Below are 27,408 nucleotides of genomic sequence, written 5' to 3'. Positions count from 1 at the left end.
TTTTGAAGCCCGTATTCTCAAACTTTTTAAGGAGCGTGTTAAGGTCTGCAAAAGCTTCTGCTAAGCCCTTAGCTGTGAATTTTCTTGGAGGCTCTTTCCCTCTTGTGCAGTTGCCTTTTCTCTTGCCTCTTCAGCTGTGTGGTGCTATGACGGCTATGACGTCACTAGGTGTTAAGAATTTTTCAGCACCGTTATAAGCTTATGGGACCACTGTCGTATATGTAATCTGTTGTTGACCAAAATGTTGTTATGCAGTGCATGACTGTATTCTATTTTGTTTCAAATTTCTTTATTCGTATAAACCTGACCTTACAAGCTATAATTCTCTCTTTACATCTATAAAATATTTTACATGTTTCTAAGTACGTTCTGTACCACCTAAAGCCAACCATAGTTTTAATGTAAGTGCTCCAGGCAATGAAAGCCAGATGGGCATGCAGGAAATATTGTGAAAACTACAGCTCTTATCCAATGGGGACAAAGGTAAATGACAAGAGGAGAGTAACTATTTATGATTGCAACTGGAACTTTATTACTTGTTTGAAAAATTCTTTGAAAATTTTATGCATTAATGGAAATAACATGTTAAAGTATTGAGAAATACATAAAGGAGTAAAATTTGTAGAAAAAAAAAGGAAAACCTTTACAGAAAGCACAGAAGAGACATTGAGAAAGAAAAATCAAAGACTATAACACCAAAAAAAAAAAAAAGACTGCTAAAAAATGATAAAGAACAAAGGAAAGAAATTATGGCAAAGGAACCCATTTCTAGTCATGCAAAATGTAATGATTAGCAAGATGTAATCTTGGAAAAATGTAACTTCAGAAATATTCATTGGATTTTTTAGTATTGTAAAGCAATGTCATTAAGAGTAAAAGGCAAAGAACACATCCCATTATACTTCATTGGTAAATACTAGTGTATGATATGCTAGGAATTTACCACTGTTTATAGATTTTTTTAGGGGGAATGCATGGTAATGTATATCACTTAGAAATGTGTTTTTCTACTTTCACTAGGCTGTGAGTTCCTTGAATGTTGCATCTAGCAAATTGTGTTAATATGAACGACTTAATAAAGATTTGTTCAATTGAATTAAATTTTAGGCTTATGATTATAGTGTATAAATTGCCACACAAAGGGCTATACAGTAAAGCCAAAGGAACGTGGTAGCACTGTTCTTAAAGAGATCTCCATTCAAAAAAGATGCCTATGAAATTGACTGAACTGCTACACTGCTCAAAAGCAAAGTGGCAGGGCCAAATCTAACGGATGTAAGGGGATGAATGAATGACTAACATCACCTTTTGCAAGTTATGTTATATATAATTTCTAATATCATTTAGAGAGGGAATCAGCATTTTTTCAAGGTTTCTATTAATTTTAATTACCTTCTGATATTTTAAGAGGAATTTTCTGATTCTTGAATTATTATGCTGAGTTTTTCATTCATCTCTGTAATTTAGTGATATAACAAATGTTAGAAAATGGATATTTGAAAGAACAGTGAATCTCTTTTCAATAGGGTACTCTTTGTACTCAAAACTAGCACTTGTTTAAAAATTTTTTTGGAGGATTCCATAACAGCTGCTTACACAGCTTCCTATCTATTAAAATATCTGGGCAATTCTGGCCTTTGATATTATTATAGCCAAATCACTTTTAAAAATAAGATTAAAGTTTTCCAGAATTTAGACAAAATTTAGTTTTCTTAAGACTTTATAATGGCTAAATACTAAACTTAATAGAGCTTGATGCTAGCACGACAATCTTTTATAATCTTCCTTGAAGAAGCAAGGGACTCAAATCTCCCTGGATTAGATAATATCTTTTTATATGTTAGAAGGAAAAGATACTTTTAATGAAATGTTTGATTAGACAATTTCTATTTCTCTTTGAAAGCAATTCTCATATATGAACTCAAAATCCCTCTTCTATGCCCAGAGTACTGTAGATTGTGTGACTGTTAGATCGAATTCTCTTTGTGATTCCAGCTTTCATTGAACACAGTCTTTTTCTCCAAATGGAATGTTTGGAAGCCTGAGGAGTGTTCACATGCCTTATATCATATATGTATCTCTATTGTTGGGGAAAGGGAAATCCTCTTTCTTCCCTTCTTGTGTTTTTATGGCTGGACCAATAGTAAAATTGACACAAGACCAGATTAACAGGAGAAAAATCCGATTTAATTAGGTGCACACAGAAGAATCATGAAGATGAGGCTCGGAGAGTGAACAAAACAGGGAGTACATATATCTTTTACACAAAGAAACATAAATTTGTGAAAAATTGACAGGACTAAGTTTGTAGGTTTGGGGAATATAATTAGTGAGGAATTGAAGCAGAGTTTAGGCTTGAGGTGGTACATTAGCAAGGTTTGTTTCTGTGGGATTCTCGGCCCTGAATCCCCAGCTGTGGTGATGATATGCAGGGCGAGCACCTTTCACAGGGGAGATTCATTTCCTGCTCTCAGGGGAGCAGAGACAGGGGGTCAGAAAGTCCTTTTGACTTCTCGAGCAACTTTAATTCAAAATAATTAATATGCTATTGTGGGATATTTTGGGGTGGCCTGGCCTGGGCCCCAATACTATATATCTAAATTTAACCTTTGGACAACAGTGATGAATTTTGGGCAAAGTTTAACATGCATAATCTATGTCTGAGAGATATCCAGGTTCTTTTTAATTGTGTTTAAATAAAATTTTCTGTGCGTAAACATCATTATATAACCAATATTACCTTATTTTGATTATCAGAACAAATATTCCTGATATCGTTTCTTTGAATCACAATTTTGTTGTCTCTCTTCCAGAGTCTAAGGAAGCCAAATTCTCCTAGAAAGTGGATCTTTTCTCACCTTTAGACTATTTTTCCCATTTTTTAGGCACTTCTCTGCTGTCAAACCACAATATGATAAAGCTATAATTTTTTGATGAATGTTCCAGTGAAGACACAAACCTTGTCATTGTGTTAAATTATCTATGCACATTTTCTTTTCCATCACTTCTTCTCTGAAATTCAAAAAGTATTTCAGATATTATGATGTTTCCAAACTGTCCTCAGGGATCACTGTTCTTATTGTCAATCCTTTCTGAAAAAGGAAAAGGAAATTCAACGTGGAAAAGCTTTGCTAGCTGAGTGCTTTTATTTTGTCTACCATGTAGCAGAAGATTAAATCTATCATTTAAGACTGTTCTGAGAATCTTATAATTGCAGTACTTAGATTTAAGAGACATAATTTATCATCATTCTGTTTGCAATTGCTGTAATATTACAGTCAAATTCAAAAGTACTTTTATTTCTGAAGGTTATGGTGACCTTTCCTTTATGTTGAATAAATAACCTAAGTTCCTCTTTCAGTTGGTAAATCTAGTCTATGTTACAAAGAAAAGCGTTTGCATTTTTATTTCTTTTTTTATATATTAATATTTACGTGTTGTAGTTGTTGATAAAATATATTCTATTTATTACTGCCTTCAGTGTGATGCACAATCAGGAAAAGAAAAACCGTATCCTATGGCCCTTTTTTCCGTAGTATATCTTGGTAACTCTCTTCTTAAAACACTTTAGATTGTAAAAAAGCTAGATTTTATTAAGCTTATGTTATTTGTAATGATCTAAGTAGATGTTTAGTTAAACACGTGGAATGTCTCATATGGCTTTTGCACAAGCTAAGCTCTGATGCAGAGATTTGCAAACAAAGATATTTATGTTTCTATGTGTCGTTAACATTGCGTTTTCATTGCTGCATTTCATTATAGACTCTGATATCCTCACAATTGCTGATGGACTAGTTCCCTTTCAAGCAGAAAAAGTGCTATGTGTAAGTCTTATTGTATATTTCTTTTGTTTGTATATATTCACAACATACTTTTTGAATCCGGTTTGGATAGGACCTCGCAAGCGGTGACCTGGCGTGACTGAGGACAATGTAGGTGTAAACAAACACCTGCTTCACCTGCATGGCCCCAAAGGAGATTTCGCCAAGGTCATTTCCAGGCAGCAGGTGGTCCTCAATGCACAGCACCGACGGTCTGTACCAGCGGGTCATGGCTTTCATGATCTCTCCTTTGGCGATATAGGCACCTCTTTCTTTTATTCTAATATCAGTTTTCAAGTAATTAAAATTTCTTCCGTAGAGTAATACCTGTATTTAATAATCATGTGACTTATTAGCAAGTTTGAAATTTGCCCAAAGGATGAAAAAATGACATCTACACCAACTAATTGTTACCAAAACCATTTGCTTATCTACATGTGTTGTTTATCAAATCCTTCCTTATATTTTCATTCCAGCTTTCCACATCCTTGTTCATACTCTTCTTAGTTTTAGTTCCTACCAGATGAATATCTCCCTTCTCTGTCACTCCAATGGATCCTATAAGTTCATCTATTTAAGAGCCCTTAAAATTAACTCTGATCACGTGATTACGTAGTTCAGCATATATGAATAATATTCATCAATGCTTGCTGTTTAAGGAATTCCATATTCTGGCACCACCCAACTTTGCAAAATTATAATTCATTTCTTTTCTCTACACCAGTCCTAGCCAAAGTGATGGTATCAAAGTCTTTATTGTCTGTACTTGAGGAGATTAAAGTTTGACCAGAATGTAAATCAAAATATTTTTATAAAGCACAATTTTGTTAAGCTTCCTTTACATTTTGGTAGCAAGACTTTCTTGATAAAGGAAGCAATGCATTGATTTACCTGCTGGAAAAAACTCATTATATCTTTGTGACAGTTAGAAACAATTCTTGGGCCAGTACTACACCATGGATGACAGGCTTAGTAACTCTGCTTTCACTCTAGATTCATACATAGCTACCCATGGCTTTTCTAATCTCCCTAGGAAAATTCTACCCATGTAATTTAGATTATGTTACTCTCTTGTGTAAGAAGGATCTACTCATTTGGTCAAATTTATGGCTGATCTTAAATGCCATTAAGAATTATATTATTCCCTCACTAGGTAATTTACTCCTTCTACAATTTCACTGCATTTCTAATGTTTTCCAGGAACACTGCTAGATTCAGGAGATACAGAAATAATTACTTATTTCTCTGGGTAAAAAATGCCATTTGTTTATATCTCTGAGAATGGAATGAGTCTTAACTTTTGAAACCTTAAAATTACTATTAGCCAGGAGAGAAATAGTTTTCATTATCTGAGTGTACAAATATGTAGCTGCAATTCTTTAGGGCATGACTGGACAATTGTAATATTTTGACATGATCAATGTTCCACATAAGGATCATCTGAGGAAGGAATATGAATGTTTATTATTTTCTGAAATCTTCTATTGATAATTAATGATAATATCAATATAGCAGAATGAATGTCTTGGAGACTGGAAAGCATGGAGAAAGTCCCAGGGACAAACCTGGAGCACTCTTTTAAGAAATACTGTGTGAACCACAGTCTTTATTTCACAGAAGACAAGCATGGGCATAAGTGATGTTGATTTGAAAAATGATTAAAGTAGATCTCTGAATGTAAACAAATTTTAGGAAATCCATAACTTTATTTCACGTATACTGTTCTTTAAATGTATACACAACTGGATAAATACTAACTGTATGTCAGAAACTGTTTGAAAGTGATTTATGTAATTAACATAAACAGTACATTTACCAAACGCTGCAAGTTTTACAGATAGGAATGATCTGAAAATGTATGGATTACTAAGTATGAGCCTCCCAGAACAATACCCGGCCCATATCAAGTACCATATTATAGCAATTATTTCCAATTTAGAGATAAGGAATCTGAAAACAGTGAGGTTGTCTTAAGCCACAGCTAGCAGGCGAAAACCTGGGATTCGAGCCCAAGGATTCTAACGTTTAATTGCCATCTTTGACTGCCTTTCATACTAAGTCACACAAATAGTCAAGTCTTCCTGAGCAGGAGATGGATAACTCGACAAACGTGTGCAAAGAAAAGTGTAAAGTACGGTGTGCTTCAACAGTCTTGAAAGAGGTCCATACAACATGCTGCGAGAACTCCGAGAAACACCACCTCTACCAAACTTTGGTAAATTTCAGGCAGGCTTCTTGTTGGAAGGATTGTATAAGGCAAATTTTGAACAGGGATAAAAGTATATACAGGCTTGACAATAATAGAAGAGATTCTTCTCAACAGGAGCCATCCTATGATATTCTCCTACTCACTGACCTCACTTTAACAACTCTGCCCACAAACATGCTAGGCAAGCTCCCACCACAAGGCATTTGCCCTGGAGTTCTCTCTGCCTGAGAGGTTCTTCCTCAAAATAACCACAAGGGTTAGTCCTTGTCCTCCTTCAGATTTTTATTTAGAAGTCTCACTTGTGAGGCTTTCTCTGGCCAATTTATTAAAAATTGCAACTCACAAAAATAATACTTTCTATCTTTTTCCTCTTTATTTTTCTCATTAATATATGTGTGTGTATATATATGTATGTATTTTACTTACGTTTTGTAAAAAAATATTAATGGATTTTTGTTTTGTTTTGTTTGAAACCTGGATTCTTTTTGTTTGCTTTTTTGCAGAGAAAGATTCACCCTGAGCACTAACAATTATTGCCAATCTTCCCATCTCTCTATTTTTTTTTTCTCCCCAAAACAACCATATACAGTTGTATATTCCAGTGGTAGGTCCTTCTTGTTCTTCTATGTGAGCCACCCCACAGCATGGCAACTGACAGACGAGTGATGTGGTTTGGCACCCAGAAACTGAACTCAAGCTGCCTAACTTTAACCACTAGGCCATCAGGGCTGGCTCTTTACTTACTCTTTTTTTTTTTTTTTTGTTAGACTCCTCTGCTAAAATGTAAAAATTTTAAATAAATAAAAGTAAGAGAAGAGATTTTTGTCTGTTTCACTGCAGTGTTCTCAGTATGTGATGGAAACGCACATGGATTGGAATGATTTTAGGCAGGTAGGCTGAGACCCTGGTACAGTATGCTCTACTAAAGTGTTTAGACTTGATTGTTTTGGTGATAGGAAGAAATGAAGGATTTTAATTATGTTGGTGACATAGTCCATTGTTTAGATTAGAAATATTTCTATTAAAGCCATTTGGAGAATAAATTGGAGGAGTATAAAGAGAAGGCTTGGATATCGGTTACACAATTCTTGCTATAATCTAGGCCATTAAATTGCAACAGTTAATGAGATCTATTGAATTGAGGCACTAGATATCCCTTATAATCCCAGCTGAAGCTGGCTTCTGATATTTCACAAGAAAGAGTTATGTTGGAGAAGTAGATATAAGTCCTATAGCATTATCTAACATCCTACTCTAAGTTTATCCATCTCAGGTCTAGTGACTTGGTTGAAGAACTCTGAGCAAGCAAACTTCTTATGACAATTTCAAGAGTGTGCAAAAGGTATCATAATATTTAACATTTGACTATTAAGAATAACTATCCTGTTAAAATTGTCACATATATTGTAGTCACATGCTTGATTTTTCAACTGATATTCTCTCATCCAAGCTTCTTCACACCTTATTTTCCTTTTACAATGTTTTATCCCATTTCTAGAACCACAAGTTTTATCCCATTTCTAGAACCACAGATAGAACAAAGGTATTTTTCTCTCCTAATACTGTTTTAGCCCATTCGTGGCTCTGAACTTCCCAGGTTAGTTTTGCTTAATGTAATTCTTCTGTAAATATAATTACCCCAAAGCATCTTCTGATGATTTCTTAACAGAACGTTAATGACTCATGTGAGTTTTTGCAAGCATGAGTTACAACCTAAAATTTAGTGGGGAAAAGAAGTAGAAACTGTTGTTTTAGAGAATGTGTTAAATATTTGAGATAGGACATTAAATGCTTTGCACTGCTTGCTGTGTCATCATTTCCCTTAGTAAAACATTTAAGAAGTTCTTGAAGAACATTATCGTTTTCTTCCATGTAATGTGGATCTGTAGCCTGTGGCAGTGATAGAGGGTTAAGCCAGTGAACCAATGGAATATGATAGAAAGGAAAGAAATAACTCTGTAGGTGTATGGTATTTGACAGAAGGGGCATTGCAAAATGAACAGACTACTTGTTTTGAATAGACTATTTGATAAATGGTTATGGGAGAATTGAAAATTGAGATAAAACAATTTGTTTTATTCCCCCCATATATTTTTTATAGTTTTATTGCATATGTATATGACATAAATATTATGTGATATTTTATAACTTAGATAGATCGTATCTTAGCAGTAAGGAAGCATTTCTCCAAGATTGATCCCTTGTTAGCTGAGCTCCCAGGGCTAGACGCAAAGAAGCAAGCTATAGCACAGTGCTAAAGAATCAGCCCTTGTTGACTACAAAGCTTGGACCACAGCCCTTTCCTATCCCAGTCCCCAGCGTGAGGAGAGAGGGGAGGGACAGAAGCTCTGGCAACCACAAGCAGAGATGTAGAAAATAATGCCCCATCAAACAGCCACAACCACAAATATTAGACTTCAATCCCTAGACTATGCCACAGGTAAGACTGATGCTGTGTTGGCAGAATGGGGCTAGAGGTAATATTCTGCATGATATATTATTATATTAGCACTAACCCCAGAACACCAGAGGTTAGGTCAGTCTTCCCAAATTATGCAACTTCAAAACCCTAAAGTCAAAAGTTGATGTCTCTTTTTAAATTCTCCTAAGGGTGATGTCTGGCTCTGCCAAATAGCTGTGCAATATCTCAGAGGTTGGTGTGCAATGATTAACCTATTCACCTGCTGCTGATACTGCTTCTGTGAGGTTTCCCCAGTCCAGGACTCTCCAGCAGGCTTTGGCTCAGGAATGCATAGCCATTTGCCCCTGCTGGCATAACACATACTATACACAGATATTTAAAGGACTCATCATTTCCCTTCTAGACGTCATATTGGAAAGATATGACAATTTCCAGGAAATTTTTGTAAAAGTCATAATGGAGAAGAAAATGATTTTATGCAAGAAGATGAGGGTGAACAGAGTTTTATACAAAGGATATTTCGGCATCTAGGCTTCTTTCTAAAGTAAAAATAAATGTGTATGAAATAGTTCTTCAGCTAAAGTGGAAATATATCTTAATCTGACACAATATAAGGAAAAATTTTACATATATAGATTGGTAGAAGTGCTTAAAGAGAGAGAAAAATTTGGGGAAACTGTGTTAGCCTTGTACTAATGTTAGTAAACTTTAATCAAGAATCTTAATGCTTAACCTCCAAATACATAAAAGAAAAAAATGGATGAGTGAGAAAAGGAATGATGGAACCACAGACATGGACCAGCCAGGCCTTTCTTATGCTAGCATTCAATAGCAGGAGGGAAAAGACATCATTTTATACCAAGAAATTTAATTTGGCACTGGAACTCTCGGGAAATTTCCCATCTCTTCATATATCTATTCAGAAAAACTATGTGGAAATAGAAGCTCATTATTTTCAATATTTTCCACAAAATCCCCCCATATCTTCTTGCCAGGCCGTTACTTTTAAGACTCAGTTGTGCACCTGTAGTCACTGGCATTTGGCAAATGGTACAAAGTTAGTGTAAAATGGAAAATGCCCTTTTTACAAGTGTATTCTCACTTGGAAAATTCACATGCCTTATGTGCTCTGTCCCAACAGCACTCATGTTAATCCCATAATGCAAAAATGTCTAATTAGAACCAATTTGATAAGCAGCCAGTTATCTGCATTAAACATATGTGTTACTATTCATTGTACAAGTAAAACTATTATGTCCAAGAGAAATCAGAGTCATTAGATCAGAAAGGCTTACTGAAATAGAACTCTGCTAAGCAAAATTAAGGATTTCTATTTTAGAAGAAAACATACATATTATTTCAAAGTAAATGACACATTAATAGACATAATTAGCACTATAAAGTGTTCAAGAATCTTGAGAAAATTAATATGAGTGTTGGTTTGAATGTGGTAGATTGCTTCAGAGGCCATCGACATATTCTGTTATGAACAGGTTTTAAGCATATTAATGCTTTAAACAGGCTTATGAAGTAACAGATATTCTTTGAAGCAAGAAACTGGAGGAAAATGAATATAAGGAGAGAAGTGAACTCCCCAAATTATCAGAGATTCCTTCTAACTAAGCTTCCTCCCTTTTGATCTTAGCGACAAAGTACTGATTCATATTACCAGAAGAAAATTCCTCATTGAAGTTTAGTTGGGTAATAATAGCTTGGTGCTCCTCAATTTCCTGGGTGCACCATGCTTTTAGTATTGTGCAGGGATTACATCCCTGATTAGTAAGAATTCAATGGAACAATAAAATTTCAATAATAATAACTGGAATTCTTGTAACATCATTCACACTTTCACTGATAGCTAATGGCACTATTTTAACATCTTAATTGCTTCATGAAATAACTATTTTAAGTAATTTTTCATCTTTAAAGGCTTAACATAATATTTCATTTTCAAACAATGCAATTGCTATCCATGGGGTTTTCAGGATAAAGTTCAAACTCTAGATGAGCGAGCATCTAAGATATTCCATGGTCACCGTCTTCACTTCTGTTATAATTTCTTCTTTCAAATGCTCAAACCCCATTGATCTCAGTTTTGCTAAAATTCTTACAGATTGAGCTATGGAGTTTCCCTCTCTCTGCCTTGTCCTTCCATCTTCACTCGGTTTCCTCTTATCCTAAAAGTTTCAGCTCAACCAAATTTTCCAATATTTTTTTCATCAAAGGACTAGAATTCATTAGATGCTACTTCCTTGTTCCCACTTTACTGTCTGTTTACCCTGATATGACACTGATCACGCCAGTGCAATTTGTGATTTACATACTTGTCTCCACCTCTAGATTTTGAAATCTTCCAGGACCAGATAGGAGCTTATTAACTGTGTGCTGTCAATGTGTAATATGGTTTTTGGTTCGATGTTGGTGTGCAGAATTTTTTAAGTCAGTATTATTAGTTCAATTATACAAAAATGGCAAATGATATCAACAAAGAGGATCAAACCAATAGAGTACTGATCTTGATTCTCACCTTCTAATTTGAAATAACAGAGTGATGCCGTTCACATCAATGCTGATTGATTGATTGATTATTCATTCATTCAATAAATACTTAATGAGAGCTATGTGCCTGGCACTTTGTGTGAGGCACTATGCACATAAACCAAACCCTAAAGAAGCAACTAGATCCAAGTTTAGCCAACATACCACCATGGTAATGTAAATAATCACTAGAAACTAAATCATAAAAATAAAGTTTGAATATATGAAATTTCCTATGGCTGAACTGTATACTGTCAATAGAGACTATAAAGTGACAGTAGTATATTAGTAGTGTAAGATTTATTAGGGAAGAGTGATGGAACTGGTCTCACATACCTCCTCCAGGAGTTCCCATTGAGTCAAATGCCTTGTGTATTGTTTTACCACTTCCCTGTAAGCCTTACTTTCCTCTGTTAGAACATACAGCAATCCTTGTAGCAAGATATCCTTAAACTTTGCACCAGGTAGTATTGTTCATTTGGCTTATTCCTACTCAGGACCCAATTCCTTGTCCAGCCTAGCAGAAATTCAACATTCTTTTCTTAAAGGACTTAATATCTCCTCAAGTACTTAATAAATGCTTTAAATTACATATGTCAAACAATAAGTAGCTCACTAAAATGGAGTAAACACTTGTAGGTGGTAGGTAGTGAATGGATAGGTAACAACATGTGATCTTGGGAAAGGTAATTAATGTTTCCAAGTCTCAGTTCCTTCTTCTGTAAAATAGAGGGAAGTATCTACTTTATAAGGTAGTGAGTGGATTAAATGAGTTAATATATACAAATCTCTTACAACAATTCCTGACACATAGTAAATGCTTTGTAAAGTAATGAATCTCTCTCTCTCTCTCTCTCTCTCTCTCTCTCTCTCACACACACACACACACGACTCACATATTTATATATACGAATAGGTAAAGAACAAAAGGGAGCTATAGAGGAAACAGAGACCTGGAAATATAGTTTCTAGAATTATGGTAAAATATCCTGGGCTTAGTTATATGTTGATTCTTCTGACTACTTCGAAATTATGTTATAAAAACAGAGATTTTACCAAATTTAGTCTTCCAAATTTAGTACTAATTGCATTTCCCCAGGGATTCAAATTTTGAAGAACTAAAAATTGAATGACTGCTTGATTTTCAAATAAGATGCTCAACAAGTGCAATAAGCTTTTATACTAATAAAAACGGGAAAATAAGAATTGTTTTCAGTAAGCTGGGTTTGTCCAGAAATCAGTTTCCCAGAGTTGATACAATTTTTAAAACTTAGTAGAAGATCAATGTAGTTGGGGGGGATGGGGCAATGACTGAAACAAAACATGTGTCTTGGAATGTAGACAGTTAAATCAGGTCATTAATAAAAGTTCTGACATGTGTACAGAATGAAATATAAGACATTTATTCAGTTAAACCATAAAGTATTTTTCTTAAAAATAGATAAATCAAGAAAAACATATATACAATAAATATACTGAAAACTTGCACCATTTTAATACTGTTGTATTTCCCAGATATTGTGGCTATCACATTATTAAAACCCCACAAGAAAGAAAACAAGTATAGCACTCCCATAGAAAATGTTAAAATTCTTCACTTATTTGGAAAAAAGAGATGACAAAATTTTTACTAGATTACTTAATAAAGCCAGATCTTTAACACAGTATCATTAATGATTTCCTCTGATGATCTTCCTAGGTTTGGTAAAATCATTTCATTTGTTTAAATATGAAACTAAATCATGCACTAATCTGACCCTCTTTACTCAAATATAAATTAGGCTTTATCCTCACAACCAATGAAATTAGTCTAGTACTCTTCTTAAACTTTCCCACATAACCCAAATCTGGATAACTTCTGTCTCCAAATGTAACTAGAATTTACTGATGTTATACTAATTGTCAATTAACAGTAAGAATATTAATCCAAATTTTCAATGTGAAATATGCCATTCCAAAAGACAATTCAATTCTAATAGATAATAAATGGAACATCTTTGTCTTTTTTGACTTACTAAGTGGCATGCTAAAATATCAGTAAATAAATATAAATATAAAAAATAAGATATCATTTTATCTGACAATGTTTAACTTAAAAAAATCGAACACATCATACATTACTCAGGTTGTCAAACCAGAGAATTTCTGAATTGCGACAGGCAAGATATATCGTTCAGTAGAGGTGGATCTTTCAGAAGAAAGTCTATACTCTTCTAACTAATGCCTGGAAGAACATTCCCCAAGAGTGTGGCAAAAAAATGATTATTGAATAAGTTATACTCAATGGAATTGAGGGTAGAATTGATATTCAAAAATAAGAAAGATCAGTCTGTTCAGACTTTTTATTTACAGGTTCCCACTTTACACTCTTCTTTTGCTAATAGACCTTATTTTTTAATGTAGTTTTACATTCAAAGAAAATTTAACTTCTACTCATTTTTAAAGATTTAAATTTTTTTTTTTTATTTTTCCTTTTTCTCCCCAAAGCCCCCTGGTACATAGTTGTATATTATTAGTTATGAGTCATTCTGGTTGTGGCATATGGGGTGCCGCCTCAGCATGGCATGACGAGCCATGCCATGTCTGTGCCCAAGATCCGGATCAGCGAAACCCTGGGCCGCCGAAGCGGAGCTCAAACTTAACCACTCAGCAACAGGGCGGGCCCCTTCTACTCATTTTTAAATTGTAGATATGCATGAATCCCTTAATTTCATTATGTTTGAGACAGAAAATGTCAGAGTTACAAAACCAAGTCCAGGATGAATATGTTAAACTGTCAAATAAATTTACAGGTAACAAATGATCATGTTTCTAAGTTGAGAAATGAAAGAGGTTGTTTATAAAGTGATTTGTAAAAACATTTCTAAGTAAACTGTACACATTTCACATATATAGTCCATTTTAATAAGACTATTTTTCTCCCTTTTCTAAAACATATTGATTTTTCTTATAGAAATTTTCTATATGACATTAAGAAAAAGAGGAAATATTAGCTTTTGTTGCTTCTAATGCATGAAAAAAATACCAAATGACAGCTAAAATTTATAAAATTTTCATTAACATTTAACAATTTACTATGGGACAAATGAAATCCAAGGAAAATGCCTTTGTAAATTATTATTAAAATGCCTCCTTGAGTATCAGGAAAATCTTTTAGTAAATGCCACTAGTATTTTCAAATGACATTTACAGTAAAAATTACCTAATACTGATTTGCCTATACTATATACTTTAAAAATTGAAGATGATAGGGGCCAGCTCGGTGGCACAGCATTTTAAGTTTGCCTGGTCCACTTTGGAGGCCCGGGGTTCACAGATTCAGATTCCAGGCGTGGACCTAAGCACTGCTTATCAAGCCATGATGTGGTAGGCGTCCCACATATAAAGTAGAGGAAGATGGGCACAGATGTTAGCTCAGGGCCAATCTTCCTCAGCAAAAAGGAGGAAGATTGGTAGCTGATGTTAGCTCAGAGCTAATCTTCCTCAAAAAAAAAGAGTCAAAATTATAACCTAGTTATTCTCTCACTATTTCTCTGTTTCATAAGCTTGGTAATTCCTTACACTTTAGAAAACTAGAATTGTACTTGTGGCATATAAAGGTTTATTTCTGAGGAGCAATCATTAAATATTTTGCAAAGACATTTTATATATAATCATTAGAATATGCTAGACTTATTTTGTAATAGCAGAGATATACTACTTACTGAAAAGGAATAAAATGATGACATTCTTGTTCTGCAAACACATTTTCTTTAATAATATTGACAATATGATGCTTATCCAAGATATTTATAGGGCATCTATTATGCAAAAGTTACTATGTTTTTATGCTAATTGTGGCTTCACAGAAATAGGCAAATTATTAGAAAATATAATATGTGATAAAAAGGAAATATATATGAGGAAGTAGTTGCCTTACACTTTAACTATTTGGAGGAAGTAGAATTAGAAATGAACAGGAATTTTACCATTGAAATGGATAGAAAGCTTATGAGATGGAAAATACAGTGTGCAAGAACACATGCGTGTAAATGGAGAATCCTGGGTGCATTTAAAGAACAAAAATGGCTTGCTCTTGGCTGGAACAGTGTAGTCATCTACACTTGTTTTTCTCTGCTCTAGTTTTCCCAGAAACTTGATCCATTTTTTCTCCACCTGAAATTTTAGTCCAGTTTTTGTCTAATCCTAATTAGGAAAATAAAATATCAACAACTAAATCTGCTCATCTGATTGGGTTCAGAATTTTTAGTCTTCACTGTCAAAATTGGGACTCAACGACACAGTGACAATCACAGAACTCCCCTTTATTGTTTTTTTAATTGAAATATAAATGATATAACATTATATTAGTTTCAGGTGTACAACATAGTAATTCAGTATTTGTATATATTTCAAAATGCTCACCGCACACAGTAAGTCCAGTTAACATTCATCACCATATAAAATTCATTTTTCTTGTGATAACTTTCAAGATCCAATTTTCTAGCTACTTTCAAATATGCAATATAGTGTTATTAACTTTAGTCAACACGTTGTACATTACATCCTCATGACTCATTCATTTTATAACCGGAAATTTTCACCTTTGATCCCCTTCACCCATTTTTCCCACCCCCGTCCCCCACCTTGGGCAACCACCAATCTGTTCTCTATATCCATGAGCCTGTTGGGTTTATTTTTGCTTTGTTTGTTTATTTTTATTTGTTTTTAGTTTCATTTTTTTTAGATTCCATATACAAGTCAGATCATACAATATTTATCTTTTTCTGTCTAGTATTTCACTTGGCATAATGCCCTTGAGGTCCATCTATGTTGTTGCAAACGGCAAGATTTCATTCTTTTTTATGGCTGAATCATATTCCATTGTGCATATATATAGATAGATAGATATAAACATACCACATTTTCTTTACTCATTCATCCATCAATGGGCATTTAGGTTGTTTCCATCTCTTGTCTATTGTAATCAATGTTACAATGAACAGGAGGAGGCTATATCTCTTCAAATTAATGTTTCCGTTTTCTTTGGATAAATACTTAGAAGTGGAGTTGCTGGATCATATGGTAGCTCTATTTTTAGTTTTTCGAGGAACATCCATACTGTTTTCCATAGTGGCTGCACCAGTTACATTCCTAACAACAGTGCACAGGACTTTCCTTTTCTCCACATACTCTCCAACACCTGTTATTTCTTGTCTTTTCAATAATAGCCATTTTAACAAGTGTGATCTCATTGTGGTTTTGATTTGCATTTCCCTGGTGATTAGTGATGTTGAGCAGCATTTCAGGTACCTGTTGGTGATCTGTGTGTTGTCTTTGGAAAAACGTCTATTCAGATCATCTGCCCATTTTCAATTGGATTGGGTTTTTTCTTTTTCTATTGAGGAGTACGAGTTCTTTATATATTTTGGATATTAACCCTTTATCAGATATATGATTTGAAAATATTTTCTGCCATTTAGTATGCCTTTTCATTTTGTTGATGGTTTCTTTTGCTGTGCAGAAGCTTCCTTTATTTCTTTTAAAGTTGCTCTTGACGCCAATATCTTTACAGGATCTGTTTCTAAGGGCAACCACTCTAAACTCATGTTGTGCCAACATCATTGCGTTTTTGAGCTAGCAGTCTTTCCCTGTGTTGGTCCAATCTCTACTGCTACCTTTCATTTATTACTTTGTGACATACACTGTATGCTTTGTAGAACAGAACAGTACAATGGACATCAGACCATCAATAAAGATCCAGATCCCTTCTTGTCTTTCTCTTGAACAGGAGATATGATTCTTTCACTCATAGATAAAAGAGAGGTCTCTGTCCTGATCTCTGGAGTCTCTAACACTGTACTCCATTGACCTGAATGGTAATGTCACCGATTTGGAGAGTAAGAGATTTTAGAAAAATGATGAATATCATTATGCCATGGTGTCCTGTATAGTGTCTTTCACCAGGTAGGTGATGAAAGATGATGATGAAGTCACTTTGTAGGGAAAAATGTTGAATTCACTTTTTGTCTTTCTGAATATGTGTAGCCTATAAGATAATGAAGCCAAGATTCTTTGTAGACAGTGAGCTATGTGGATATGAATCTCAGAAAAGTTTTCTGGGATGATTAAATGAATTTTTAAATCGTTAGCTTATAGTAGTGATAGAACTCATGGAGGCATTATACTGACAAGGAAATGTTATCGGAGGTGAACATCATCATATGTATTTTGGTGTCATCAGTGTAAGAGTAGAATTAAAATCTCACCGGTGGCCAACATTTTAAAATTGTATTGATTAACTATTTCTGTTCAACAAGTCATCCCCAAAATTCATGGCCTAAGACAATAACTATTTCTTTTAGCAACAGTTTTGTTAACAATCTGGGCTGGGTTTAGCTGGGTAGTTCTGATCGTGGCTATATTCACTCCTGTGACTTCAGTCAGTGGCTGGATTGGTTAGAGGCTGGTTGGTCCAGGCTGATCTCATCTGTGATGGCTTCTCTCTGCTCTGTGTGGTTTCTCAATCTCTTGAAGCCTAGCCTGGGGAATAAGAAATGCAGATGGAAAGCAGAAGAGTGGGAGGCTTATTGAAGCCTAGATTCAGAACTGGTACAACATTATTGCTGCTATATTCTATTAATTAAAGCAAGTCGCAAAGCCAACTCAGAATCAAGAAGTGAGGAAATAGATACAAGTTATTGATGGAAGAAACTACAAAATCAAATTGAAAAGAGTATGGAAAAGTTATTGCCATTTTTGCAGATAAGCAAGCACAAAAGTGAAACACTAGAAGTAAAAAATGAAAGAGGAATGCCAGAAAATCATCTGTTCACCAAAACTGAGTAGAAGAATACATGAAATTAATAAACTAATAAATTAAATTCCAACATTATCATGCAGCACAATTCTAGAAATTGTGACTCTTTTGCTCCCAATATGAGCCAAAATAAACTGCTACTAGATAGTAAAGCTGTTTATAAACAATTCAAAGAAAGTGATTTTGAGAATATCATTTTTCTGTACACTTAACTCTGAGTACATTTTTCATTTAGTATTCAGTGTACAAATGTTGTACAAATATGTCGAGAATTCATTGTCATTTGAGAGGAAATACAGCTTTGTAAGGGGGGCTGCTTTTGTGCTGAAATGATGGCTAATTTACAGAGTTTATTCTTAACAACACCTGGTTATATTAGCATTGACAACCAGGAAAAAAAACGGTTGTTTATCATAGCAGACTTATTATTTTTTTCTTACTGACCTCAAGGTCTGCTTGCCTACTTAGCTGTGGAGTAAATGTAAAATAAATAAATAAATAAAAATGAAAAAACAAATGTAACAAGAAGTATACTTTCTTCAAATGATATCCAGGAAATGGTTTAACTAAGTACAGATGGTGACAGTGTCAAAAGTGCATGTCGTCTACTATACAACAGGGCTACAGAATTGAATAATTTAATATATTATCAAGAAGTAATCAATACTAGCCCCTGACTATGAGCCATGTGAGGGCAGAGATTCTATTTTGTTCAATGTTGTGTATCCAAGGCTTAACAGAGTAACTTGCAAATACTAAGTAGTTGATAAATATATGTTAAATGAATAAATATATGCAAGAGTAAAGGAATAGCATAGCCTTGTTCTGAACAGATCAATTTAAAATATCATCAATGTGCTAAAAAATCATAGGAGCCCCAATAGACTCTACAGTATCAGTGCATATCTGAATAGCAGAGAATTTGCTTCTAAAAGGCCAGTCTGAAGCATGCATATTAGCAGTCTTTGATCTTGCAAATATGCCTAAATTCATATACTTCTTCATTTATTTCTTCTTCCATCATTTGTCGAAAGCCTAATTCAATGACATACAGAGGATGTCCTCATCCCCTCTCCTGATGTCTAGAAGGTTGGCAAATTGGCCTTGGCAATCTGAGAGAGCTCACTGAGTAAGTCTCGTGTAAATTGAGAGTTTAAGTAGAAGACTTAGTCAAGCAGCAAATGTGGAGGTTGGGAAAGGTAAGCATAGAGCAGTTTTCTGGAAGGTGGGCAGCATTTCAAAGGTTTGGAAACAAGAGAGATCGTAGCAGAATGGGAAATGGAATATATATAATGTATCTATCCAGAGTACAGAGAGTAAACTGGGAAGGAGTGCTGAGAAATGAGGCTTGGAAGGTAAGCAAGTTTATCTCACCGATGGGCCATTGCTGATGATGTAATGTACACAGATTGACAGGAAATTCAGAAGAGGCAATCCTCAGCCTCTAGACACCTGCCTTCTGAAATTTCCTTAGTTGCTATAATAAGGAAAAAAAATAGCAAACAAAGCTCACAAACTTCATGGCGTGGATTTCTGAAACAATGACACAGGAACTGAGTTCGATTATTGCATCAGCATTTATGACTTGTCAAAGCCCAAATACTAGCCAATGACGATGATAACTGGCAATTGTTAAGGTCTCTGAGGGTTTGCACCAAATAGCAACCCTCTTCCCTACCTGAGTTCTGTACGAACTGATATATAAAAGTATTGTGGTAGATAGAAAGTTAAAAAAAATTGTTCCAGATAAAGACCAGGTTAGAGGAGATGGGGTTTATCTGCAGGTAGTGGTTTTCCCATATTGATCCCCAAATTTAGACAGCGGTGTCCATGTAAATACAGAAGTGCTGTCCAGCGCAAGCATCTCCACATGCAAGGCCTGCTAGCAGACAAAGAGAGATCTCGAACTGCCTAAGGGCAAAGTATTTCAGACAAAGAAGAGAAGCTGGGCAGAGCGTGCCCTGTCCCTTCTTCTCAAATTTGCCATTTACCTAAGGAATATTGAGTCATCTAGATAAAAAGGCCAAGAGTGTTATACCAGTAGAAATTCCAAAACAGGAAACACAACGCAAGTGGGGAATAAGGCGTTCATGCTCACAAAGGCATTAACTTTCTATACACAAACAGGTGGAGGAGGAGGGCATTCAGCACCAGGGGAGCAGCTTGCCATTTTCTTCCCCAGGCTCTGCAGTCAGTGTATTACATGCAATCATTTATTCCACTGAAACATACAAGATATATATATTTCTAATCTCTGGTTATAGATGAGGAAACTGAGAATGAGTAAAACTAAGTGACTCCTCCAAGACTGGATTACAGGAGGATGTGCAAGTTGTGCGTAGCACAATTCCAGCAAATGTATTCACATCTTACCCTTTACAGAACAAATTCCACATTTAGGAGATCAGTTTTATTTTTTGCTTTATAAGTGACATCTTTTTAACATTCAGTGACATTTTTACTGATTTTAAAGCAAATTTGGATACACAGTAATCAACATGGAACAAATTCAATAAATAGAACACATTTTGTTGGGAAATATGCACTTGGCCATTAGAGAATGATAGTTAATACTCAGAGCCGTGTATTATGAAGATTATGGTGAGTGGTCAGCATATATTGAGAAGCTATGGAGAAATTAAGGAGAAAACATATTTTATGCGAGCAATAATTATTTTCTTTTATCAAAGACAGTAATACGACTTTTGTTTTATACCAAGTTTTTTAAGTATATACATTTTAAAACTCTAGAATTGTTTTGTCTAGTAATGATGCAGTTCAGGGGCTTATTAGAATTTTAAATTGGTGGTTACATTGTCTGTTTGTTTCAACATCTTTTTCATCTATCCACATTCTGCTACTCTAATTATAGCTTCTACATATTGTATTATGCTTTTTGACATTGTAACTTTGCATCTAATTGCAAATACACATTTTATAATATATGTAGATTTCTTCTTTGTTTGTTTGGTGAGGAAGATTGGCCCTGAGCTAACATCCATTACCAATTCTCCTCTTGTTGCTTTAGGAAGATTAGCCCTAAGCTAACATCTGTGACAATCTTCCTCTATTTTGCATGTGGGACGCCACCACAGCATGGCTTGATGAGTGGTATGTAGGTCCACACCCAGGATCCAAACCTGTGAACCCTGGACTGCTGAAGTGGAGTGTGTGAATTTAACCACTACACCATAGGCTGGCCCCGAGATGTATTAAATTTGGATGGTAATTATCAAATAAATGTTCTAGCCAGTGTGATTTCATAAATAATATCTGACTTGATATCAATATTATTAAATTAATTTAAAATTTTTCTTAATTTAAGTTTATATATTTAACTAAATTTAACTAAATAGTGTTAATTGAAATAATCATTTAAATTGAAAAATAAATACACATTTACATTTATGATAAATGCATTTGGGGAACTTAGATCAATTTTATGAAGGTTGGCAAGGTCAGGTATGTGGAATTTTATAAAACAGTGTGTTTCAGATTAGATTATTGCATTTAAAATATGTGATTCTGTGAACTTGCACTTCCTCTAATTTCAACATACTATACAAACACATCAGGAATTTTTTAATAGTGAAAGTTCATTTAAAAATTTTCTATTAAATAATTTAAAATGTCAAAGAGTGATGACTTCCACTTCACGAAATCTAATTCAGTTTTCAGGTCTCATTTTAATGGACCTTTGAGCAACCTTTGACACAGTTGATCATCCATTCTCTTTAAACTTTTGTGAAGTAAAACAGATACAGAAAAACACAAAAACAAACACATAGTTTAGTGAATCATTAGCATGACACTGTTGTAACCATTATTTAGGTTGGCCAATAAGACTTCCTGTCATTCTGAAGCCTTTCCCAGCTCCTCATCCCACTCAAGGTCCCCCATTTCCCTCCAAAGTAAGCACTGTCCTGACTTTATAGTGAGGACTTATTTACATGCCTGTATGATTTTGTTATTCAAGGCCATACCCATAGACCTATGGTTTAGTCTTGTCTTTTTTTTCAAAATGTCTTTTTCTGTTGTTTGTTATACAGATTCCACCTCCATTTCTTTCTTTTCTTTGCAATTTGTCTGATAAGGCAACTAGCCTATTAGCTTGGAGAGCTTTGTATATGTGAATTTTGTGCAGTTTAATGTTTCCCTCTATCCTCTGAATTTCCTGCAAATTGGTAGCTTAATCTAGCCTTAATAAGACATAGGCTTAATCCCTTGATCAAGATTATGGGTGGAAGTTTTTGTTACTTTCAGTGAAAAAAGAAATTTCAAAATCATAATCACAGAAGTTCATGGTGATATCACTAATGCAAATGTAGGACACACTTTGTGCTTAATGTCTTTTATATTATACCCATATCTCCTTTCTTTCACACGAAGAACACTGGTTCTCAAGAACTTAGGGAATTATAGAATACTCCATAATAACTTATTTACCTTATCCCAACTTCCACATCCACACAAGAGGTTGTAACAACGTTAACACTACCACTTCCAATTATTAACAATTAAAACAGTTAATTTTTTTGCATGTTATGCCTATTGTCTCCCACTTTTTAATAAAGAATATAGTCAATACCTACTATACTCTTTCAGCTGTTGTTTAATTGTAAATCTATAAATAATTATGTATTTAATGCCTACCATCTGTGCTTGTCAGTTGTCTCTTTAGATGTTTTATCTAAAATTTTTTGCAAGTCAGCTCCTCAAGAAAAACTCATGAAAAAATATTGCCTGAATTCTTGCCTGTTAATAACAGTTTATCATTGTCTTTATTTTCAAGTAAGTTTTGACTCAATAAAAGAATTTACTCCACTTTCCCCCATACAAAGTGTTCTCTATCAAAATATCTAATGATAATCTAAATTTCTTTCTCTTATAGGTCAAACATTCTTTTGGCCTAGATACAAAAATATTTTTATTTTCTTTCAATTCCACACAATTTATTAGAATATGGGTTGGTGTTAGTTGTTGTGGATTACTATTTTCCAGTACATGGGTGTATACTTTCAATATGTGGTTTCATTTTTTTTTTTATTTCAAGAAATTTTCTTTAATTATAATGTTTGGAATTTGTCTATTCCAATGTTTTGTTTTATCTAATTTTATTTGAGTTTTCTTCAAAGACTTATGTCACCAAATTGTTGGATCTTCTTTGCCTAGAGTCAATATGAGCTAATTTCCATGGAATTCTTTATTTTTCTTCACTTAGTGAAAACTAAAATTGTTCTTTTGACTTTTTATTTGTCTTAGGGAATTTTTGTTGTATTTATTCACTTTTATGCTTACTCTAGGTAAATCTTCATTTGTAAAATGATGTTTTTCCAATTTCTAATTTTCCCCTGACTTTTGTTAGTTCATTTCTCATTTTCTAAATTCTGATTTCTTATCTTATTTCATGCTGTGTATCATTTCTCATGTCTTTCAGCTCACTTGAATGAGTAGATTACAACTCTGAACTGGAGAATGGGCACGTCTTTCTGGTGTTCTTTCACCATTGGTAGGAATATTATTCTGCTTCTTAAGATTAGATCTCTGTAATTTCACACTGTTCATTTTTGTGAGATTAGTTCAAGCATCTTTAAAAGGGCTTGGTTTAGATGGCTTTTCTAACTTCACAAGGCAATCATCTGTTAATTCCATATGGCTTTCAAGCTAGAGTGCCTTGTTGTCTGAGATTTCCATACCCTGTTGCCCTCCTCCCTTTTTTTTCCAGAACTTCTCTTTCCTTTATTTTTATTATATCTATTTTATTTTGATTACTCTATCAAAAATCCCTCCATAGTGTGGGACCTTGTTTCATAAGTGAGTTCTGGCAACTCAGTTTCTAGACATTTGCAAACACTTCAGATCTTACTATAAAAACAAAACAAAAAACTTATGCACTGTCAGAGTGAGCAAAACACCTGCCACTTTCATCTGCTATTCTTAAATTTGCCTGACAAAATTACTAGTGATTATCATTTGGCTATTTTGAGATTCTCTTAGGTTATTCATTTACTCTTACGCTTTCTTCTGCTTTCCCTCACAAAGAGGCTGCTATCTTGTTGTCTTGTGGTTGTTGGTGGTTTCCTTCACCCCACTCGCTTTTTTTGAGTTTGTAGAGAGAAGTTATCTCCTAACTTTATTACAGATATTATCCGTGAGTTTTGGGTTTTACCATCTAGTTGTCCTGTCTAATGTGGAAATTCAAGAAGATCTAAAAACCGTACTTCCACCACTAGGCCATTGTCCCAGTTTTCATCCTTCCCTTTTAAAAATAGTTTCTGTACTTAGTTTCTAGGACACGATTTTGAACTGATCTTAAACATTCATCTTGATATATTCTTTGCATTTTCATTTACTGATCCCATTTCATCTTCCCACCCTATGAAATTTAGTGTGACCCACGAATCAATCCTAAAACTCTTATCTTCCCACACTCAATGCTTGATTTTATTAGGATTGTTTTTTCTATTTTTGTGAAAAACACCAATGGAATTTTGATAGGGATTGCATTGAATCTGCAGATTGCTTTAGGTAGTGTGCACATTTTAACAATATTAATTCTTGTAATCCACGAACACTAAGTGTCTTTCCATTTATTTATGTCTTCTTCAATTTCTTCATTGAAGTCTTATAGTTTTCAGTGCATAGGTCTTTCACCTCTTTGGTTAAATTTATTCCTAAGTATTTTATTCTTTTTGATACTCTTGTAAATCGGATTGTTTTCTTCATTTCTCTTTCTGATAGTTGAATGGTAGCGTATATAAGCACAACAGGGGCCAGCCCCGTGTCCAAGTGGTTAATTTCATGTTCTCCACATCAGTGGCCCAGGTTTTCACTGGTTCAGATCCTGGGTGCAGACCTAGCACCACTCCTCAAGCCATGCTGAGGTGGCATCCCACATAGCAGAGTCAGAAGGACCTAAAACTAGAATATACAACCATGTACTGGGAGGCTTTGGGGAAAAGAAAAAAAAAAAAAGAGAAGATTGACAATAAATGTTAGCTCAGGTGCCAATCTTTAAAAAAAGAAAAAAGAAACACAACTGATTTTTTATGTTAGTTTTTTAATCCTGTAACTTTGTTGAGTGGTTCTAACAGTTTTTTGTGGGTTATTTATGATTTTGTATATTTAATATCATGTCATCTCCAAGCAGAGACAAATTGACTTCTTCTTTTCAGGTTTGGATGTCTTTTATTTCTTCTCCTTACCTAATTGCTCTGACTAGGAGTTCCAGAGCTATGTTGAATAAAAGTAGTGAAAGTAGGCATCCTTGTCTTGTTTCTGATCTTAGAGTAAAAGCTCTCAGCTTTACACTGTTGAGTGTGATGTTAGCTGTGGTCTTACCATATTGCACCTTTATTATGTTGAGTTACATTCCATCCATCCTTAATTTGTTGTTTTTATCATGCCAGGATGTTGAATTGTGTCAAGTGTTTTGCATCTATTGAGATGACCATATGGTGTTCATCCTTCATTTTATTAATGTGGTGTATCACATTTATTGGTTTGTGGACATTGAGCCATCCTGGCATTCCAGGAATAAATCCTACTTGGTCATGGTATGTGATCCTTTCAATGTACTATTAAATTAGATTTGTTAATATTTTCTTGAGGATTTTTGCATTTATGTTCATCAGAGATACTGGCCTATAATTTCCTTTTCTTATTCTGTCCTTGTCCTTGTTTTGGTGTCAGGATAATCCTGGCCTCATCAAATAAATTTAGTTTCCCTCCACTTCTGTTTTTTGGAAGAGTTTGAGAAGGATTGGTATTAATTCCTTAAATGTTTAGTAAAATTCACCAGTAAAGCCATCTGGTCCTAGACTTTTCTTTCTTGAGGAGTTTTTGATTACTGATTCAATAACCTTACTAGTAATTGATCTATTCAGATTTTCTATTTCTCATGATTCTGTCTTGGTAGCTTGTATGTTTCTATGAACTTATCCATTTCTGCTGGGTTATCTAATTTGATGGTGTATAGTTATTCATTGTAGTTTCTAATGATCTTTTGTTTTTCTCTGTTATCAATTGTAATGACTCCTCTTTCATTTCTGATTTTATTTGAGTCTTTTCTCTTTTTTCTTTGTCTACCTGAAGGCTTATTAATTTTGTCTATCTTTTTTAAAAAAATAGCCCTTATTATCTTTGATTTTTTTTCTATTTCTTTCCTAGTCTCTATTTTATTTCTGCTCTGCTCTTTATTTCCTTCCTTCTAGTAATTTTGGGGTTAGTTTGTTCTTCTTTTTCTATTTCCTTGGTGTGTAAAGTTAGGTTATTTGTTTCTGATCTTTGTTTCTTGATGTAGTCGTTTGTCAGTATAGACTTCCCTCTTAAAACTGTTTTGCTGGATCTAGTAAGTTTTGGTATGTTTCCTTTTTCACTTGTCTCAAGATATTTTTAAATTTGCATTTTGATTCCTGCTTTGAACCATTAGTTGTTCAGGAGTATGTTTTTTAATCTCCACATGTTTGTGAACTTTCCACTTTTTCTCTTGTAATTGATTTCTGGTTTCATACAATAGTAGTTGTAAAAGATGCTTGACATGATTTCAATCTTCTTAAATTTGTTAAGAATTGTTTTGTGGTCTACCAGTTAATCTTTCCTAGAAAATGTTCCATGTGAACTTGAAGAATATGTATTCTGCTGCTGTTTTAATGAAATATTTTATGTATATCTGTTAGGTACAGCTAGCCTAATGTCCAATTTAAGTCCAAAGTTTTCTTATTGATTTTCTGTGTGGATGATCTATCCATTGTTGAAAGTGAGGTAATGAAGTTACCTACTATTATTGTGTTCAGCTTTATAAATATTTGATTATATATATAAAAAGAATGTATGTGTGTGTGTGTATATATGTATATACACACACATACATACACACAATCTAATGTTAGATGCATAAATATTTGCAATTGTTATATCCTCTTGATGAATTGAGCTCTTTATCATTAGCTAATTACTTTCTTTGTCTCTTATTACAGCTTTTGACTTAAAGTCTATTTTGTCTTATATAAGTATAGCTACCTTTGATTTTGGTTTCCATTTTCATAGAACATCTTTTTCCATTCCTTCATTTTCAGTCTATGCGTCCTTAAAGCTGAAGTGAGTCTCTTGCAAGCAGTATATAGTTATTTCCTGTTTTTTATCCAATCAACTACTCTATGTTTTTTGATTGGAGGATTTAATCCATTTATATTTATAGTAATTATTGATAGATATGAAATTGCTGTTCTCATTTTGTTAATGTTTTCTGCCTATTTTGTAGCAAATTTGCTCCGTTCTTCCTCTCTTGCACTCTTCCTTTGTGATTTGCTTCAGTATGCTTTGATTCCTTTCTCTTTGTCTTTTTTGTATCTACTGTAGGTTTTGTTTTGTAGTTATCATGAGGCTTACATAAGACATCTTACAGTTACAACAGTCTAGTTTAAGCTGATAACAACTTAAATTCAAATGCATATAAAATCTCTACATTTTTACCTCCCTTAATTTTATGTTTTTGTTGCCACAATTTATCTTTTTCATATTGTATCCAATAAAAAATTATTGTAGTTATAGTTGTTTTTAATACTTTTGTCTTTTAACTTTTATACTAGAGTTACAATTGGTTTACCTACCACCATTA

This window comes from Equus asinus, chromosome 3, assembly GCF_041296235.1.
Source record: "Equus asinus isolate D_3611 breed Donkey chromosome 3, EquAss-T2T_v2, whole genome shotgun sequence".
Classification (NCBI taxonomy): domain Eukaryota; kingdom Metazoa; phylum Chordata; class Mammalia; order Perissodactyla; family Equidae; genus Equus; species Equus asinus.
Note: the sequence above shows the minus strand (reverse complement) of the source record.